The 6,326-nt window shown below is 37.2% G+C and overlaps 1 long non-coding RNA gene across 2 annotated transcripts; it reads right to left on the bottom strand.

The window, feature by feature from the left end:
- Positions 1-1,600: 1,600 nt before the first annotated feature.
- LOC105207346 lies at positions 1,601-5,979 on the bottom strand. Of its 2 annotated transcripts, XR_005576273.1 has the most exons (6): positions 5,938-5,979; positions 5,661-5,863; positions 2,721-2,858; positions 2,442-2,608; positions 2,182-2,370; positions 1,601-2,072 (listed from the first exon to the last, which is right to left on the bottom strand). It is a non-coding gene; the product is annotated as an uncharacterized LOC105207346 (long non-coding RNA). The 2 variants fall into 2 exon arrangements; XR_005576272.1 differs by lacking the exon at positions 5,938-5,979 and having other exon boundaries at positions 5,661-5,928.
- Between the last annotated feature and the right edge of the window lie 347 nt (positions 5,980-6,326).

The following is a 6,326-nucleotide window of genomic DNA, read 5'->3' as shown; positions in this document are numbered from 1 at the left end:
TGTTGTTTTTGGCCAAAAAGTCGCGCACAAGCAACGATGTGTGAGCAGGGGCGTTATCGTGGTGCAAAAGCCAATTTTTGTTCTTCCACAAATCCGGGCGTTTCTGGCGGATTGCTTCGAGCAAATTGCGCATAACTTGCAGGTAATATTCCTTATTGACCGTTCTACCCTGTGGCAAGAACTCATGATGCACCACGCCCCTGCAATCGAAGAAAACTGTCAGCAAAACTTTCACATTCGACCGAACTTGGCGCGCTTTTTTCGGTCTTGGTTCGTGCGGCAGCTTCCATTGAGATGATTGAGCTTTGGTTTCCACGTCATAACCATAAACCCACGATTCGTCACCAGTTATGACCCTCTGGAGCAAATTTGGGTCGTCGCGGACAGAGTCCAACATCTCATTAGCAATGTTCATGCAATGCTGTTTTTGGTCGCAATTGAGCAATTTTGGTACGAATTTCGCGGCGACCCGTCTCATGCCCAAATCATTGATAAAAATCGAATGGCACGAGCCAATCGATATGTTTAGGTCCTCAGCAACTTCTCTAACGGTGATTCGACGATTGGCCAATACCATTTTCTCCACTTCATTAATTTTTTGTCTGTTGTTGAAGTGCTCGGGCGTCCGGCACGCTCTTCGTCGTTCACATCTTCTCGGCCTTCTGAGAACATTTTGTACCACCGATAAACGTTGCTTCGGTCCAAGGTAGCTTCTCCGTATGCCACAGTCAACATTCGGAATGCATCCGCACACTTAATTTCGTTTTTCACACAAAATTTGATACAGGTTCTTTGATCCATTTTTTTGAATAGGTAAAAATCGAAGACGATCCAAAACACGTGCAAGCAAAGCAGCTGTCAACAATTAAGTAAACATTCAAAATGGCCGAGCTTGTCGGCATAAGTGAGAGACATGAGTACCAACATAACGCCACAAAAAGATCGAAATTCGAATATACGTAACCCGCGAAAATTCAAAATTCGCGATACTTTTTGAACACACCTCGTACATGATCGTGCAGTTCACGTGAAACTTTTCACTTTTCACGTTTCCGCCCTAGGGGAAATGTTACATAATAGACCCCCAGCATTGCAGTAGCCATATTGCACTGTAGCTACCTCACCTTGGAAGCTGCAGTAGTCACAGTGGCAATATGGCTACCATTCATGACGTCATTGATGTTACTAGATGCTGTCGCAGTGCGCTGCGTACCATTAACGGAACGGATTTTTCACCACTGCCAGTACTGGCAGTTATATCGGAACACAGCCACAATAACGCGTATAGCTTAAGTTTTCAATAACAATAATGGATTAATGTTAGTATTATTACTAAATAGATTATTAATATCTATTTAATCTATAAATCTTTAAAAAAAGATTATCATTTTCTACCTATTAATTCATCATACATGATTCATAAATAGGAACCATGTAATTTAATATTTGTGTTTGCAGGATCTTGCTTCTCTTCTTACAAAGTCACTTTGATGCACAAGGTAGCTCCGATTTCTTTTAAAGATAAGATTCATACACATAACTGTAATAGTTAATTAATTTATTGTAAGAAATAAAAAGGATGAAAAGAAATGTAATATACTGCATTTTAAAATCAGCGTATTTATTAGCGTATATATTAACGAATAAATTATTGTCCATTAATTACATGAGAGTTAATGTGTATGATAAAATGAAAATATATATTTCGTATTTATAAAATCGTATAAGTGTAATAATACATATTATAGCAATTAGAGCACTGTGATTCGCTACGTTCACAAGATAGTTTTACAAATAGCATTGCGTATAACAATTTTTGTAAGCACGTTAAAAATTTTGCAAGCAATAGGCCATTGCACGTCCGGAATGTTATCACTGGCTGTAAAGATCCAACCATAAGTTTGGTCTCTAGAATATCATCGATTGAACGCATGAAATCGAAATTGTACAGGAGCAAATTCTGGTAAGCTTATGCAAATCCAAATTCTTTGGTGCATTCGTAAGTCGACTTGAGTAGATTTGTTCAGAGTTTATCATACGTCTCGTACACTGGCAAATCTAGTTGATTGAAACTGCAATTAAAAAATACAATTTTAGTCTTGTAATTTTATATCAATTTAATTTTAACTTATACACACATATGACAAGGTATTAAAACAATTTCTTTTTTCATATATTTACCAAATATGTGCAAATGAAAGCCTGTCTGTCAACTTGTCTTCTCTGTGAATTTAGAACTTTTGTATGCCGTTCATGCCTTTTAACGCAGCAAAACCTTGTAACGGCACTTTAGATGTACCAGTGATGAATTGTAAGAACTTCGAACAATCCGCTTGATTAAAACCTCGCAATGCAGCAGAACCATTGAATCTGTGAGTGGAAAAAAGATGGTATAATTCAAGTCTTTTAAACTTGAGCTAATACAAAATATCAAAACGTACCTATAAAAATGTAGCAGTGTATTTATGATACTCAATATTTGCTTTAAGATCCTCCTTTAAGATATTTACAGTAGGCAAGCCACTGATCAATAGTTCAAGTTCTTGTTCATTAAATATGAAAATTGGTCGTTTAAGCATAATATCATAAAATCCTTCCAAGAATAGACCTGTAGTTAGAAAGATTTAAAATATAAAAATAAAGTAGAATGTGAAAACGTAATTAAACAAATAGTTAAAGCAAACAATATCTTTCTACTTAATTTTGGAAAATTTACTTACTGCTTACAAATAGCTCCAGTCATTTTCATTTGACACATGAGCCTAATATATTCAAGTTTGGTCTTTTCCGTAACAATAATGGTATTATTGTCCATTTGGTATTAAATCTCGCACATTGTTGACGCCAAATTAATTCACCTAGAAACAACGCATGTATTAAGTTAGGAAAAGAAAAAAAAAAATATATATATATATATATATATATACAGGGTGTTTCAGACCATCCGTACACCCCTTTTCTCTTCGCAGGATTAGGACCAATCAAAAATATGTTCAGACGAAAGTTGTAGGGTTTCAAAAGATCTATTCAATGATCTTATCAGTTTGACCTTGGATGGCGTCGCCAAGGTCAGATCGAAATCACATTAAGTTTTTTAAATGAAACACCCTATTTTCGATTCCAGAATCTAATAGCTGGTGTCAAGACCTTTCCAAAACACTACAAGAAAGTTTATTTTCGTTGACTACTTTCCGAGTTGTGCGGCTTGAAAGTTACACTACCGCCAACACCATGTAAATAACAATATAAAATCACGCGTTACGCAGAAAGCCGTGCAGCCGACACAAAGAAAGTAAACACGCTAGCCGGGCCAACAAAAACAGATCATGAAAAATCGTGAAAGTTAGCTGTCGCGACCGTAGATAGTCACATACATATGTATGTCATAATATTATGTAATTACATTATTACTTTAACGGTAGCACACGAGCAATAACGAGCGCGGCTTTCTGCGTAACGATGTCTAACTCGTGATTTTATACATATTGTTATTTGCATAGGATGTAGTAGAGATGTATTCACCACAACGCTATTGTGACTCAACTCAACACGAGTGACAATAACTCTCTCAAACTTGTCACCTACGTCTTCAATAACCGTCATATCAGTATCAATCGCGCAACAAAAATCCGACCCTCTTTATTAGTCTAGGTTTATTTAGCCATGTCCTATTCCAATGAAGAAGCATATGATATGCTGCTAATTTTAGGTGAGTGTCGAGGTACATTCATTGCAGCGGAAAGATTGTGGCGGGAACGTTATCCTGATCGGACTCCTCACTCGCGAAATGTTTTTTCACGTTTGGCTAAACGAATCAAAATTAAAGGTGTCGTTCAGCCTCAACATAACAAAGGTACACAAATTCGTCGTCCGATTATGGATGAAAGAACAGTGGAAATTCTTGCATCGACAGAATTAAACCCTTATGATTCTTTAAGACGACGAGAACAAGATTCTGGTGTTAGTAAAATCAGTGTTTGGCGCATTCTAAAAAATAACAAATTTCACCCTTACAGAATGTCTGTTCATCAAGCGTTGAATTATAACGATATTAGACAGAGACTTGTATTTTGCAACTTTATAAGACAGCAACCACTTGATTTCCACTTGAAAATTTTATTTTCTGACGAATGTACACTTAAAAGTGATGGATCTGTTAATACTTGGAACTCTCGTTATTGGGCACAAAATAATCCTCACTGGTTGAGAGAAGTAGATCATCAAACCATTTGGAAAGTCAATGTTTGGTGTGGAATTATTGGAAGTCAAATCATAGGTCCTGTTTTCTTTGACGAAAATCTAAACGGTGATAGATATTCCGCCTTGATAATGACAGATCTTCCTGTCTTACTAGAAAATATTCCTCTGCAATTGCGCCTGAACATGTGGTTCCAACAAGATGCATGTCCGTCTCATACATCGAGAGTTGCTCGTGCGGCATTAAATACTATGTTCCCCGACAAGTGGATAGGCAAATACGGTCCAATCAATTATCCACCCCAATCACCAGATCTCACCGTCCTTGATTATTATTTCTGGGGAAGGATAAAAAACTTGGTCTATCATGAACGTCCGACTACGAGGGATAATATGATTCGTAGAATAAGTGAAGCAATTCGATCCTTACGTGCCGAGGAAATTCTTCGAGCAACCAATGATTTTCAAAATAGAGTTGATGCTTGCATCGCAGAGAATGGTGCTCACTTTGAACATTTAGTCGCTTAACAAAACATACACTCATTCATTCCCGAACGTGAGAGGCAAGGGGACACACGTGAATCAAGCACCCCAAACGTGAGTGGCAAGGGGACTCACGTAAATCAAGCACCCCAAACGTGAGAGGCAAGGGGACTCATGTGAATCAAGCACCCCAAACGTGAGAGGCAAGGGGACTCACGTGAATCAAGCACCCCAAACGTGAGAGGCAAGGGGACTCACGTGAATCAAGCACCCCAAACGTGAGAGGCAAGGGGACTCACGTGAATCAAGCACCCCAAACGTGAGAGGCAAGGGGACTCACGTGAATCAAGCACCCCAATGGGATGAAATTCTCGTCATGTCCACGTTGTTCATTCTGGATAATGCTAAGCACGGGAAAATGCATACAGTCAATCTGGACATGATTGATCATCAAACATAATCAATCCAGTTAATAAACAAAAGCAGAGTACATAAAACTTTGACTCCCCTTTTCTTCCCCCATACACATACGCATGCACGTATGCACACACCCACACACAAGATTAAATCCGACTAAGTAACCACCACATGGTACATCTTGAGTAATGCTGATGCTGGCGGTAGTGTAACTTTCAAGCCGCACAACTCGGAAAGTAGTCAAAGAAAATAAACATTCTTATAGTGTTTTGGAAAGGTCTTGACACCAGCTATTAGATTCTGGAATCAAAAATAGGGTGTTCCATTTAAAAAACTTAATGTGATTTCGATCTGACCTTGGCGACGCCATCCAAGATCAAACTGATAAGATCATTGAATAGATCTTTTGAAACCCTACAACTTTCGTCTGAACATATTTTTGATTGTTCCTAATCCTGCGAAGAGAAAAGGGGTGTACGGGTGGTCTGAAACACCCTGTATATATATATATATATATATATATATATAAAGCTAAAGATTACACTGAAATAATCATTTTTTACCTCCATGGAGAATGTAATATTTTCAATGCTGTCGCACAAGCAATGGGTGCAAACATAATTGGAATAAATAAATCACTTGTCATAAGTTCGGTGGTGCAACGAATATTGTATCTTCTATGTGACAGGATATGGCTTCCCTTTTTCCAAAGACATTTTCGTGAGTAAGGTAGCTTTCCCTTCTTCTGATAAACCAGTCTTTATATCTTTTTAAGAAATAATGCAATAGATAAATATTATAATAAAATATAAAGAGCCGCATACTTTAAAATAATATTACCTTCAATAATCCCAGCTTTTCTCAACTGGTGGTCTGTCTGGCCAAGAACTCGCCAATAAATCAAGAATTTGAATATCAAATTCATTCTTCATCACTTTACCATCCATCTGTTTCAAAATGTTACGTGCTTGTTGCATCAATGGACCAGAATTAAAGTGATACCTATGCAAATAATAAATTGTATATTTATTACAAAATTTTTCTTACGTCTTACGTAATTAAACAAAAATCTTATTTACCTTTCTTTCAGTATCATCTTTGTGTCTTCTACTCCTTCTAAAAATAAGAAAAAGTTAGCTTTAATTAATAAATAACACATTTTCCGTATCGACTTTGGTCTGATTGAGCTTTATAAATTCGTTGTTACAACAACGATGATCTGAGATGCT

This window comes from Solenopsis invicta, chromosome 14 (genome assembly GCF_016802725.1).
Source record: "Solenopsis invicta isolate M01_SB chromosome 14, UNIL_Sinv_3.0, whole genome shotgun sequence".
Lineage (NCBI taxonomy): Eukaryota > Metazoa > Arthropoda > Insecta > Hymenoptera > Formicidae > Solenopsis > Solenopsis invicta.
The sequence above is the reverse complement of the archived record's forward strand: the minus strand, read 5'-3'. Positions and strand labels throughout refer to the sequence as shown.